Below are 15548 nucleotides of genomic sequence, written 5' to 3'. Positions count from 1 at the left end.
TAGCTGCTTCTGCTCTGGCCTGCAACTCTATAATAGCTGCTTCTGCTCTGGCCTGCAACTCTATAATAGCTGCTTCTGCTCTGGCCTGCAACTCTATAATAGCTGTTTCTGCTCTGGCCTGCAACTCTATAATAGCTGTTTCTGCTCTGGCCTGCAACTCTATAATAGCTGCTTCTGCTCTGGCCTGCAACTCTATAATAGCTTTTTCTGCTCTGGGCTGCAACCCTATAATAGCTGCTTCTGCTCTGGCCTGCAACTCTATAATAGCTGCTTCTGCTCTGGCCTGCAACTCTATAATAGCTGCTTCTGCTCTGGCCTGCAACTCTATAATAGCTGCTTCTGCTCTGGCCTGCAACTCTATAATAGCTGCTTCTGCTCTGGCCTGCAACTCTATAATAGCTATATCTGCTCTGGCATGCAACTCTATAATAGCTGCTTCTGCTCTGGCCTGCAACTCTATAATAGCTATATCTGCTCTGGCCTGCAACTCTATAATAGCTGCTTCTGCTCTGGCCTGCAACTCTATAATAGCTGTTTCTGCTCTGGCCTGCAACTCTATAATAGCTGCTTCTGCTCTGGCCTGCAACTCTATAATAGCTGTTTCTGCTCTGGGCTGCAACTCTATACTAGCTGCTTCTGCTCTGGGCTGCAACTCTATACTAGCTGTTTCTGCTCTGGGCTGCAACTCTATACTAGCTGCTTCTGCTCTGGCCTGAAACTCTATAATAGCTGCTTCTGCTCTGGCCTGCAACTCTATAATAGCTGTTTCTGCTCTGTTTCTCAGTACTTTCTGAAGCATTTGATATCCAGTGCTGTCAAAAAGTATTCTGACCACCTCCCTTTTTCTAGATTTTGTTACGTTACAGCCTTATTCATCAATCTACACACAATACCCCATAATGACAAAGCGAAAATGTGTTTTTAGACATTATTGCAAATGTTTTAAAAATAAAAAACTGAAATAGTTTTTTTTACATGAATATGAATGTAGTGGACCAGTAATCTGCCAGACGGGGACAGGAGCAGAACATACAGTGTGGGTCAAGTCCACCAATGAGCTTTTACACCTGCCACATGTACCATCAATATTTGGGTAGAATTGGTATAATCTGGCCTTACTGTGATGGATACGATGAAGTACCTTCAACTGTACAAGGCTGAGCTGGGTACAAGAGGAGCTTCCATTTACCCTCAGTAAGGCATTATTCCAGACTTCGTCAGAGATCTCTCCACCAAGTTTATTTTCGCTATCAGATCAGATTTTACTAAGTGATGGGTTATCAAGAGACATGATTGTCTAAAAAATATGAGTCCCTTTAGTTGAAAGAGTGTTCTCAAAAGGGCTTCCAAACCCAATCCGGGTGGTAGAATTGGAAAGGTGGGGTTTTGAGTGCGAATAAACTGGCGAATTTCGGAATACTTAAATAAACTTAAATGGTTAGATAACGTTTTTGGCAAAGTCGTCAAAATTGGCAAAGTTGAGGTAAGATACAGGTAAAACAAAACGTAGTAAGGCCATTCCTCTGCCACAGCCTAAAAGCTGAATCCAGTTTAGCTGGAAGGAAGAGGGGATTATGACATATAGGACCTTGAATAGGAATTGAGTCCACATTTCAACAGTACTGAAACCAATTGGATTAGATGTGTAGCACGAAGCTGAGAGAGGAAGAATGGAGGTGACTAAAGCTGCCAAAGAGGAGCAGGAGTTGGCTTCTTTTTGAAATGCCTATTCAATACAGCTACACCCCAATTATTTGTTGTTCAAATTGTCATGGCAATGAATGATTGTATTCCCTCCCAGGTAAACAGCCTAGAGCAGACAATACTCAAACACCAACACCACTAGTGTCTTTCAGCAAGCAGAGGAACAGAAGTGGAAGAAAGAACTGGTGGGCCTGTATCACTATTGTCACCTCTCTCCTTCTGCAACAGTATAACTTTAGACCGTCCCCTCGCCCCTAACCGGGCGCGAACCAGGGACCCTATGCACACATCAACAACAGTCACCCACAAAGCATCGTTACCCATAGTTCCACAAAAGCCGTGGCCCTTGCAGAGCAAGGGGAACCACTACTTCAAGGTCTCAGAGCAAGTGACGTCACCGATTTAAACGCTATTTAGCGCGCACCACCGCTAACTAAGCTAGCCGTTTCACTCACCCCCCTTTTGACCTCCTCCTTTTCCGCAGCAACCAGTGATCCGGGTCAACGGCATCAATGTAACAGTATAACTTTAGTCCGTCCCCTCACCCCTACCCGGGCGCGAACCAGGGACCCTCTGCCCTCTGCGGCAGGGTAGCCTAGTGGTTAGAGCGTTGGACTAGTAACCGGAAGGTTGTGAGTTCAAACCCCCGAGCTGACAAGGTACAAATCTGTCGTTCTGCCCCTGAACAGGCAGTTAACCCACTGTTCCCAGGCCGTCATTGAAAATAAGAATTTGTTCTTAACTGACTTGCCTGGTTAAATAAAGGTAAAATAAATAAAAAAATAAACACATCAACAACAGTCACCCACGAAGCATCGTTACCCATCACTCCACAAAAGCCAGAGCAAGGGGATCTACTACTTCAAGGTCTCAGAGCAAGTGACGTCACCGATTGAAACGCTATTTAGCACGCACCACCGCTAACTAGCTAGCCGTTTCACATCCTTTACACTTCCATACTGTCACCTTCCACCTATACTGTCACCTCTCCTTCCATACTGCCACCTCTCTCCTTCCATACTGCCACCTCTCTCCTTCCATACTGTCAACTCTCTCCTTCCATACTGTCAACTCTCTCCTTCCATACTGTCAACTTTCTCCTTCCATACTGTCAACTCTCTCCTTCCATATTGTCAACTCTCTCCTTCCATACTGCCACCTCTCTCCTTCCATACTGTCAACTCTCTCCTTCCATACTGCCACCTCTCTCCTTCCATACTGTCAACTCTCTCCTTCCATACTGCCACCTCTCTCCTTCCATACTGTCAACTTTCCTTCCATACTGCCACCTCTCTCCTTCCATACTGCCACCTCTCCTTCCATACTGTCAACTCTCTCCTTCCATACTGTCAACTCTCTCTTTCCATACTGTCAACTCTCTCCTTCCATACTGTCACCTCTCCTTCCATACTGTCAACTCTCTCCTTCCATACTGTCAACTCTCTCTTTCCATACTGTCAACTCTCTCCTTCCATACTGCCACCTCTCCTTCCATACTGTCAACTCTCCTTCCATACTGTCACCTCTCTCCTTCCATACTGCCACCTCTCCTTCCATACTGTCAACTCTCTCCTTCTATACTGTCAACTCTCTCTTTCCATACTGTCAACTCTCTCCTTCCTTACTGCCACCTCTCCTTCCATACTGTCAACTCTCTCCTTCCATACTGTCAACTTTCTCCTTCCATACTGTCAACTCTCCTTCCATACTGCCACCTCTCTCCTTCCATACTGCCACCTCTCCTTCCATACTGTCAACTCTCTCCTTCCATACTGTCAACTCTCTCCTTCCATACTGTCAACTCTCTCCTTCCATACTGTCAACTCTCTCCTTCCATACTGTCAACTTTCTCCTTCCATACTGTCAACTCTCCTTCCATACTGTCACCTATCTCCTTCCATACTGCCACCTCTCCTTTCATACTGCCACCTCTCTCCTTCCATACTGTCAACTCTCTCCTTCCATACTGCCACCTCTCTCCTTCCATACTGTCAACTTTCTCCTTCCATACTGTCAACTCTCCTTCCATACTGCCACCTCTCTCCTTCCATACTGCCACCTCTCCTTCCATACTGTCAACTCTCTCCTTCCATACTGCCACCTCTCTCCTTCCATACTGCCACCTCTCTCCTTCCATACTGCCACCTCTCCTTCCATACTGTCAACTCTCTCCTTCCATACTGTCAACTTTCTCCTTCCATACTGTCAACTCTCCTTCCATACTGCCACCTCTCTCCTTCCATACTGTCAACTCTCTCCTTCCATACTGTCAACTCTCCTTCCATACTGTCACCTATCTCCTTCCATACTGCCACCTCTCTCCTTCCATACTGTCAACTCTCTCCTTCCATACTGTCACCTTCCACCTATACTGTCACCTCTCCTTCCATACTGCCACCTCTCTCCTTCCATACTGTCACCTCTCCTTCCATACTGCCACCTCTCTCCTTCCATACTGCCACCTCTCTCCTTCCATACTGCCACCTCTCTCCTTCCATACTGCCACCTCTCCTTCCATACTGTCAACTCTCTCCTTCCATACTGTCAACTCTCTATTTCCATACTGTCAACTCTCCTTCCATACTGTCACCTCTCTCCTTCCATATAGTCACCTAACATCTTACATCACATTTTCAACTTGGCCTCAGGAGCAGCTAAAATCCCTCTATCTAGCCCAGACAGGGACACTGGAGGCTCAAATAAGGTCACTGAAGCAAGTGAACTGTATGACTTTAGAGATCAGCATTAATGCACAGAGATCTTGCATATCTGATTAATCAGGATTTCATTTTTCATCATCCTCTTTTCGTACATCCTGTTTATGTTGTTTTGATCATTCCATTTAGGAAAGATCTGGCCAGCAGTCAGAATGAGTGTGAGGAGGTGAAAGGTCATCTGTGACTTTAGGGGGTTATGGCAGTGCATAGGCTGCCTCTGTCTGAAGTGTGCCCAGAACGAGGTAGTGCAGGCAGAGACGCTCCAAAGTCCAGGCCATCCAGAGAGTCACCAAGTCAGTGTGATCATGCATTTGTTTCCTGATCTTGTGTTCTTTATTGATCAGAGTAGTTGGGTTCCTTCAAGGTTTCTTCCATCTCATAACAGCAAACTACCAAGCAAGGGACATTTTTCCTGCCCATTGAAGCCTATGGTTTTGCCATTGATCACACTTTATTGATTCCCATGTTGACTGGTAAGAGTCTCTGAGCTATGTCAAGGGAAGGATGTTCAAATTGAGATGTCATCTCAAATCAATCCAGTTTGCATCTGACATAATACAATCAATGTTCATCCCCCCTTTATCAAGGTTGTCAAGAATTTAGTCTCCATCTCAATCACAAATGATACATCTGGCTTTGACAGGGCATGGCATGTCTACAAGTGACATTGTTAGAAAACATTTGCACACATTGAAAAGTGTGTGTGTGTCCCACATAAAGCATGATGAGCTGATAAGTGTGCTTTGCTCGGAGGGAGGCCCAGCAGAGGGTGCCTACCAGCAGGTCAAACTGGCTGAGGAGGCCAACCTGGAAAAGACCAGGGTGTCAAACAACCACTCACTAATGGAGCATTACTGAGCAACAGCAACATCTACTGGTCCGGCTCCTCAACCACACACTTTAATGGACCCCCCTGTACCTGATAGAATACGGTGCCTTGCAAAAGTATTCATACCCTTGGATTTCTTCTACAAAGTGGGATTAAAATTAGTTTCATGTTATTTTTTGTCAACTATCTGCACAAAATACTCTGTAATGTTAAAGTGAGTTTTTTATATATATATTTTTTAAGATAAGTAGAAATTAAATAACTAAAATATAGTGCGTAATATACATTGCGTAATTATTCTGCCCCTTTGTTTAGGAAAGCCTAAATTAGTTCAGGAGTCAGATTTGGCTTAACAAATCACATAATAAGTTACATGGACTTACTCTGTGTGAATAATAGGGGTTGACATAGACACTGGTGGTGTTGGTGTTTGAGTATTGTCTGCTCTAGGCTGTTTACCTGGGAGGGAATACAATCATTCATTGCCATGACAATTTGTTGGGTCTGTAACTTTAATTTACCACCCTCTTCATGGAGAAAAGCACCAGAGCTAATTCTAACACACAGTGAAGATTTGTTTTTTATGCATCATTCTAACATTGTCTATAATTATTAATAAGATACTAATGAGATATACCTACATAAGCATTATAACAATGCAAATGTACAAACTATGACGATAAGCGGTTAAGAGGCAAATCGGAAATGTAGATTAAGACATGAGCTAGCTGAGACCGATGTAGCCTAAATGCTGCCTACTTGTTCAACACTTATGAAATAGACTGTGACATAATTCAGTACATGGGCCATTCTTACAGTATTCTCCCTGTACACCAAGGGGGCAGATAAGCATAAGCAGGCAATGAAAGTTACAATAGTGTCACGTTCTGACCTTTATTTCCTTTGTTTTGTCTTTATTTAGTATGGTCAGGGCGTGAGTTGGGGTGGGCAGTCTATGTGTGTTTTTCTATGTTGGGGTTTTGAGTTCAGCCTAGTATGGTTCTCAATCAGAGGCAGGTGTCGTTAGTTGTCTCTGATTGAGAATCATACTTAGGTAGCCTAGGTTTCACTTTTGAGTTGTGGGTGTTTGTTTCCGTGTGAGTGTTTGTTGTCACACGGTACTGTTTCGGTCGTTTCACGTTTATTGTTTTGTAGTGTTCAGTTTATGTCTTTAAATAAACATCATGGACATTATGGTCCTACGATCCTTCTCGCTACTCCTCCTCAGAAGAGGATGAAGAATGCCGTTACAAATAGGGGTAGGTAGGAAGGCAATGAAAGTTACAATAGGGGCAGGTAAGCAGGCAATGAAAGTTACAATAGGGGCAGGTAGGCAGGCAATGAAAGTTACAATAGGGGCAGGTAAGCAGGCAATGAAAGTTACAATAGGGGCAGGTAGGCAGGCAATGAAAGTTACAATAGGGGCAGGTAGGAAGGCAATGAAAGTTACAATAGGGGCAGGTAAGCAGGCAATGAAAGTTACAATAGGGGCAGGTAAGCAGGCAATGAACGTTACAATAGGGGCAGGCAATGAACGTTACAATAGGGCCAGGCAATGAAAACTGTTACAATATTCAATGATTACATTTATCTAAAACTGGCAATAGGCTATATGTGCACAATCAAGTCCGAACAGTAGGCTAAATTAACAGGGGCACATAAGCAGACAACGAAAGCTCTTACAATGGGGGCAGGTATTTGAAGATGAGACTTCTCTAAAACAGGCTATAGGCTACATGTGCACCACCGTATTAGGACAGTAGGCTACGTTCTAAGGGGAGAAAGGGACCACATTTCCAACAAGCCTATTGGATGACAATTTGTTCTTTACTAAGACAAAATAACTCATAATTTACTTTTATTGTACAACACAGGTACAGCAGATCCCCTTATTGTATGGGACACTTTTAAATGTACTTTTAGAGGCCATTCAATACAATATTCATTGTTAAAACAAAAGCAGTTTAGGTCAAAAGAGATTAGACTTATAAAGGAAATAGAGGAAGTAACAGAGCAGGTAGATGGTAATAGGTTAGAGGAAAAACAAAAAGAATTGGAGGTGATTATTCAAGAATGATCAAGTGTAATGTATTACAAAAATAAAGCAAATTGTACGGAAAATGGTTAAAAAAAATGCACAAACATTTTCTTGAATATTCAATAGAAATTATACCAAAAAGATTTGACAGAAACTCATTACAAATGATGGAGTTATCCATGATTCAACAAATTATATTTTGAAAGAGGACGCAAACTATTTTAAGCATATGTTTTATTTTCAGTCTCCTCCACTGAATGATGTTAACTGTAAGGATGTCTTTCCTAATAATTATGTAAAATTATCAAATTTACAGAAATACCGGTGTGAAGGCCAACTTATAGAAGAGGAACTTTTTGAGGCAATAGGAAAAACAACAGGGGCTTGACGGAATACCAGTAGAGGCATATCAGACCTTTTTTTGATGTACTCAAAGATCTATTATTAGCATGTTTTAATTACTCTTATACAAATGGTAGACTTTCAGGTACTCAACAAGAAGGTCTGATTTCATTATTACTAAAACAAAGATCCAGTCCATTTAAAAAACTGGAGGCCTCTAACACTTTAATGATGTGAAAAGTCTGGCGAAATGCATAGCACATAACACATAGAATAAAAAGGGTTTTACCAGATATTGTTCATCCTGCTCAGACAGGTTTTTGACATGGACGATATATTTGAGATAATATATGACAGTTACTTGAAACAATTGAACATTGTGAAACCTTGAAGATACCAGTTCTGGTTTTCATAGCAGATTTTGAAAAGGTGTTTGATAAAGTACGTTTAGAATGTATATATATAAATGCCTGGATTACCTTAATTTTGGTGAATCTCTTAAACAATGGGTTAAAGTTGTGTAACCCTGATGCAACCCCAGATGTAAAATAGTAATGGTTACTTCTCAGAAAGTTTTGCGCTTTTAAGAGTAGTAAAACAAGGCTGTCCGTTGTCTCCATATCTATGTATCATGGCCATTGAAATGCTAGCTGTTAAAATTAGATCAAACAAGAACATTAAGGGGTTAGAAATCCAGGGGATATAAACAAAAGTGTAAATGTATGCTGATGACTCTAGTTTTTTCTCATTGAACATCTTGATCACGTGTCTAGCCTCTCTGGATTAAAACCTAATTATGACAAGTGTACCATGTTACGTATTGGGTCGTTAAAAAAATAGTGTTTACACTACCTTAATAAAATGGGTGGATGGTGAAATAGACATATTTACATATTCACATCTAAAAAAAAATGTAAATCAACTCACCACAATTAATTTCAATAGAAAGTTAGCAAAAATAGATAAGATTCTGCAACCATGGAGAGGTAAATACTTCTGTATTTATGGAAAAATCCCATTGATTAACTCTTTGGTCCTATCACAGTTTACTTACTTAATAATGGCACAGCCTACTCCAGATGACTCGTTTTTTAAATCATATGAGCAAAATATATTTAATTTTATTTGGAATGCTAAGCCAGACAATATTAAACCAATTTATAGAATGAATGTGGGTTTGAGGGGCTAAAATTATTAAATATTAAAGCTTTAAGCCTCTCACTAAAAGCTTCACTCATACATAAGATATAATTAAACCCCAAATGGTTTTCCAGTAGATTATTAAGTAAGGCTCATTCTTTGTTAAAAAATTGCCTTTTTGCCTTTATACAGATTCCAACTTATCATTTCTGACTAATTGAACTTTAAACTAAATTTAATTCATCGCCCTTTCTTAAACAAGCCATTCAAAGCTGGTTACAATTTCAGTTTTATCCTCCAGAAAAGATAGAACAAATATTACAACAAATGTTATGGTTAAACTGAAAGATACTGATTAATGAAAAAACATTCTTAATAGATTTGTTTTATTGTATTATATAATTAAGGATATTATAAATAGAAATGGAGGAGTTATGTCACTTATGCAGTTATCGAAAATATATGGGAATATCTGCTCAATCCAAATTTACAACCAACTGATTGCAGCTCTACCACAAAAATGGAGGAGGCAAGTGGAAAAGGGAGAATGTAGGGAACTTGTTTGCCTGTCATATATTAAAGATACAAATTGGCTGAAAGGAACTGGCTCAAATAGAAAAATATACCAGTTTCATCTGAGGACAAAAACTGCCATACAGGTTGCAAAATAAATGGTAGGAGATTTTCAATGTACCAATTCCATGGCATATGGATCTGGTTGTAACACTCTGGGTGCGAAGTCAAGCACAGGAAGCAGAGAGTTCAGGGTAGTGCTATTTAATGCACAAATGGCGAACATAAGCCACCCCACAAAACACAGGGCGCACACAAAACAAATGCACCAAACACGGGGACTTAAACAGTCCAGCAAAAACCCACAAAATGGGAAGCACACACTCAGACGTGCACACTAGTCACACAAAGAGCAGGCGGGCCTACTGGTTAACATAGCCTGACTAATCAGCTTAAACAAAACAGGTGAAACCACTAAACAGAAAGGGGGAAAGGAATCAGTGGCAGCTAGTAGGCCGGTGACGACGACCGCCGAGCGCCACCCGAACAGGAAGGGGAGCCGAGTCGTGACACTGGTACAAAAAACGACACTTGATTCAACACTTAGTGTTTTCAATTTAAATTATTATATAAAATTATTGCCACCAACAGAATGCTATATATATGGGGCATACAACAATCTCAGCTCTGTAGATTTTGCCGCGAAGAGACAGAATCAACAGATAATGTATTCTGGTATTGCCCCTATGTAGCTTGTTTCTAGTCACAGGTTCATGGATGGTTAAAAAATCACAACATGCACTTAAAATTAACCTTACAAATAGCAGTGTTTGCAAACTGATGTGTGACACTTGCCCTGAATGATGCGTCGCCACTGGGTTTGGGTACCATTAAAGCCTAGAGACAAACTCATGGCCATATTCCAATAGCACAAGAATAGAACATATTGAAGATGCAATATTAGATTATTTAAAAACTATCTTTGATATGTAACTACTTTGTCAAACAAGTACCATGTACTGTATGTAAAATGTATATGTAAAACAGTTACTTTTGTTTGACCTCAGATCCCAGAGGCCAGAGTTATCATATTTTCCACCATATATGTCTCCACATACCTAGTAGAATAACTATGCAATTACACCCATTTAAAATTGATGGAGTGTTCTTCAAGACAGTAGGATTTCAGTTGGATAAGTGTGTTTGTGTCTCCACTCACAGGTGGCCAGCTTGTCCCAGAGGGTAGCAGAGCTGGTCAGTCAACTGCAGGACACCAGCAGCAAGGTACTGGAGACACCTTACTGCTGTCAACACCTAAAGAGGTTCCAGGTTGTAGCCTGTTGATGGAACGGTTAAGCTTTTGAACTGGCAGTTGCAGACACAGTACACACTACTATCACAGAGTTTTCAAAACTTGAGGAGAGTGATTTCAGTAACAATGTTGTAATGCATTTTAATGCCACTCGGTGGCACCAAAGCCTTGTCTATTTTAAAATGTTATTTTGAAGTGTCAAGCTCTATGTAGGTCTAGGAGGCAGTTGAGTTTGAGGATAGATCATTACAACCAGTGCTTAATTTGAACAGGATCCTGTGGCGCCTCTCACTTTTGGAAGCCATTTGCCAGGATTCGGTACCCCGTGGCATACAAAATAATTTTCACTGTTTGCAAATTAACAATTAGAATAAAATCAATCAGTTAATTCAAGTTGCCTCCTCTGTACTTCAGCTGCCCACTAAACAACGTAAAGTGAAAATGTGCCTGACATTCTAAGAATTGATTCATTGGGCCGCCTAATAATTGACAAATTAAGCACTGATTACAACCAACGCAATCATTATTTACTGAATGAATACTGTGCATTGATCTCCAATTAGGTCAATTCTGTCTCTTATTACTGCTCAATTTACAGTAATATAAAGTTACCATCGTCCTCTCTGTCACACAAAAAAATGGCACAATATTTGTATTGATTGTGTGCTGGTGTCAGATGATATGAAGGAATCTTTTAGAAAGTTGACTGTTCTCAGGTGTTTGTGTAAAACATTGACAGCCTCTCTCAATCTCTGCCTCAATATTTCTGTTCATATTTGGGATTGATTTATGATTCATCCTAATCTTGGATTGATTTATGATTCATCCTCATTTGGGATTGATTTATGATTCATCCTCATTTGGGATTGATTTTTGATTCATCCTCATTTGGGATTGAGTTATGATTCATCCTTATTGGTCATGTTGAAAACATGAGGATGCCTTTCCCTTTTTCAAATTGGAGAACTTGGCAGATCTGAGGTTGTATGGTGTTGCAGTGTAACCGGTGTGAAATGGCTAGCTAGTTAGCGTGGTGCGCACTAATAGCGTTTCAATCGGTGACGTCACTTGCTCTGAGACCTTGAAGCAGTTGTTTCCATTGCAGCAAAAATATTCACCCCCCTTGGCATTTTTCCTATTTTGTTACCTTACAACCTGGAATTTAAATATATTTTGGCAGGGGTTGTATCATTTGATTTACACAACATGCCTACCACTTTGAAGATGCAAACTATTTTTTATTGTGAAACAAACAAGAAATAACACATAAAAAACAGAAAACATTATGCATAACTATTCACCCCACCAAAGTCAATACTTTGTAGAGCCACCTTTTGCAGCAATTACAGCTGCAAGTCTCTTGGGGTATGTCTCTATAAGCTTGGCACATCTAGCCACTGGGATTCTTGCCCATTCTTCAAGGCAAAACTGATACAGCTCCTTCAAGTTGGATGGGTTCCTCTGGTGTACAGCAATCTTTAAGTCATACCACAGATTCTCAATTGCATTGAGGTCTGGGCTTTGACTAGGCTATTCCAAGTCATTTAAATGTTTCCCCTTAAACCACTCAAGTGTTGCTTCAGCAGTATAATTAGGGTCATTGTCCTGCTGGAAGGTGAATCTCCGTCCCAGTCTCAAATCTCTGGAAGACTGAAACAGGTTTCCCACAAGAATTTCCCTGTATTTAGCGCCATCCATCATTCCTTCAATTCTGACCAGTTTCCCAGTCCCTGCCGATGGAAAAACATCCCCACAGCATGATGGTGCCAGACATAGCGTTTTCCTTGATGGCCAAAAAGCAACATGCCCTCCTTGCCTGGCCCTCTCCTGACAGGTTTGTTGTGGTGCCATATTCTTTCCATTTCTTTATAATGGATTTAATGGTGCTCTGTGGGATGTTCAAAGTTTCTGATATTTTTTTATTACCCAACCCTGATCTGTACTTCTCCACAACTTTGTCCCTGACCTGACCTGTTTGGAGAACTACTTGGTCTTCATGGTGCCGCTTGCTTGGTGGTTCCCCTTGCTTAGTGGTGTTGCAGACTCTGGGGCCTGTCAGGACAAGTGTATATATTCTGAGATCATATGACCCTCAGATTGCATACAGTTGGACTTTATTCCAAGGATCTGTCCTAATTTCCCCACTCTGTTCAGCTCCTTCTGACAGCTGAGTATCTGTCCTAATCCCCTACTCTTTTCAGCTCCTTCTGACCGCTGAGGATCTGTCCTAATCCTCCCACTCTGTTTAGCTCCTTCTGACAGAATAGGATCTGTCCTAATCCCCCCACTGTGTTCAGCTCCTTCTGACAGAAGAGGATCTGTCCTAATCCCCCCACTCTGTTCAGGTCCTTCTGACTGCTGAGGATCTGTCCTAATCCTCCTACTCTGTTCAGCTCCTAGTTCCTTGGTTTGTTGGTTTGTTTACTCCTGTTTTTTTGTCATTCCCCTTCCCTCCTCTGCTCTACTCGGGGGACCCCATAGCGCGGGACAAAAAACATGCCTAAAAACCGACCAACACACTTGAACTCCCATCACTATTCAAAACCTCTTTCCATTTGGTGGTAATGATCTATACTGAGGCTTGGAAGGGAAACATACTATACACCCATGAATTCCCCCCCATTTCATCTACATTAAATGTTGCATCCATTTTAATGTTGGTGTTTGCCAACTATCATTGGCAATGTGGGGCCCAGCGTTTGGATAGATTTATAATCATGTCCCTACTCGAAGGAGGGACCTACAGGCGTAGACATGCACATCAAACTCCCACATATTCATGATGCCTCTGTCATAGCAAACCCAGACAAGCCGCCTACCTGTTTGTGGTGAACAGATGGACAGAACATTCTAGATACAGCACTCTCAGAGAAGGTACGGTCATCTGGCCAGTTCACTTGGTGGATCAGTGTTGTTTGTGTGGTTAAATTGATAAGGAAACTACTTGACTCAGTGTGGTTCTATGACCATGCGGGCCCTTTGCTGCCAGTCTGAGTCTGAGACAGCTATATTGATACTATTCACCCATTGCAGATGGCTGTGTCTGGCTCCTTTTAAAATGAACAAATAATGGCACCGGAGGGGAGGCTGCCATTTTACGGGCTCCTAATCAACTATGCTATTTTGTTTGTTTTTTCGCATTGTTTGTAACTCATTTTGTACATGTTGCTGATACCATCTCTTATACCATCTCTTATGACCAAAAAGAGCTTCTGGACATCAGAACAGCGATTACTCACCTCAAATTAGACAAAGATGTTTTATTTAATGACTCCGACACAAAGAATATATTGCTTTGTCAAGGCAAGGCCCAAATCCATGTCATTAGCGTGAAGAAAAGATGGAGGAATAGGGGGAGGAGGGCATGGTGCCTTGTAAGAATTCACCGTTGAGTAGGTAAACCACCACTTCCCTGCGTATTGTTGGCCAACATGCAATCATTGGAAAACAAACTGGACGATCTACAATTAAGACTATCCTACAAACGGAACATTAAAAACTGTAATATCCTATGTTTCACAGAGACGTGTCTGAATGACAAGACGGATAATATAGAGCTGGCTGGCTTCTCCATGCATCGGCAGTACAGAATAGAAGTAGAATACCTCATGATAAGCTGTAGACCACACTATCTACCAAGAGTTCTCATCTGTATTATCCGTAGCCGTCTATTTACCACCACAAACCGATGCTGGCACTAAGACCGCACTCAACAAGGCCATAAGCAAACAAGAAAATGCTCATCCAGAAGTGGCACTCCTAGTGGCCGGGGACTTTAATGCAGGCAAACTTAAATCTGTTTTATCTCATTTCTACCAGCATGTCACATGTGCAAACAGAGGGGGAAAACTCTAGACCACCTTTACTCCACACACAGAGATGCATACAAAGAGAAGAGGTATTCGGAGTGGACTACTAGTCCAACTCAGGAGGCATGCACACCATCCACCACTTCCGAGTATATTATTCGCTGATGTTCTGTCTCTGGAAAATAAAGTAGATGAGCTCAGGGCGAGTATCTCCTTCCAGAGAGACTTCAGGGATTGTAACATACTCTGTTTCACGGAAACATGACTTTCTCGGGATATACTGTCCCCATCCATTCAGCCATCTGGGTTCTCCGTACATCTCGCAGACAGAAAATAAGACCTCTCCAGGAAAAAGAAATGCGAGGGTGTATGTTTCATGGTTAACCACACATGGTGTGATTGTGATAACATACAGAAACTCAAGTCATTTTGTTCACCCGACCTAGAATACCTCACAATCAAATGCTAACAATATTACCTCCCAAGAGAATTCTCATTGGTTATAGTCACAGTATATTCCCCCTCAAGCCGATACCATGGCAGCCCTCAAAGAACTACACTGGACTTTATGCAACCTGGAAACCAGATATCCTGAAGCCGCATTTATTAGGAGGAAAACACTACCGAAGTTCTACCAACCCATTGAGCTGGTAAAACGGTTGACCACTGCTACTCAACTTTTCGAAATACCTACAAGGCCCTCCTGCACCCTCCCTTTGGAAAATCTGATCACGACTCCATTTTGCGCCTCCTTTCCTATAGGCAGAAACTCAAACAGGAAGTACCCGTGCTAAGGTCTATTCAACGCTGGTCTGACCAATAGGAATCCATGCTTCAAGATCGTTTTGATCACGTGGACTGCAATATGTTCTGGGTAGCTTCTGAGAATAACATTGACGAATACATGGATACAGTGACTGAGTTCATCAGGAAGTATATAGGAGATATTGTTCCCACTATGACGATTAAAACCTACCCAAATCAGAAACCGTGGATAGATGGCAGCATTTGCGCAAAACTGAAAGCGCGAACCACCGCATTTAACCATGACCAGGTGACTGAGAATATGGCTGAATACAAACAGTGTAGTGTCATAACTCTCCTGTGACGATCTGAAGGATCAGGTTACAGTGGATCCGCTCTA

The sequence above is a fragment of the Oncorhynchus mykiss genome, chromosome 23 (genome assembly GCF_013265735.2).
Source record: "Oncorhynchus mykiss isolate Arlee chromosome 23, USDA_OmykA_1.1, whole genome shotgun sequence".
Classification (NCBI taxonomy): domain Eukaryota; kingdom Metazoa; phylum Chordata; class Actinopteri; order Salmoniformes; family Salmonidae; genus Oncorhynchus; species Oncorhynchus mykiss.
Note: the sequence above shows the minus strand (reverse complement) of the source record.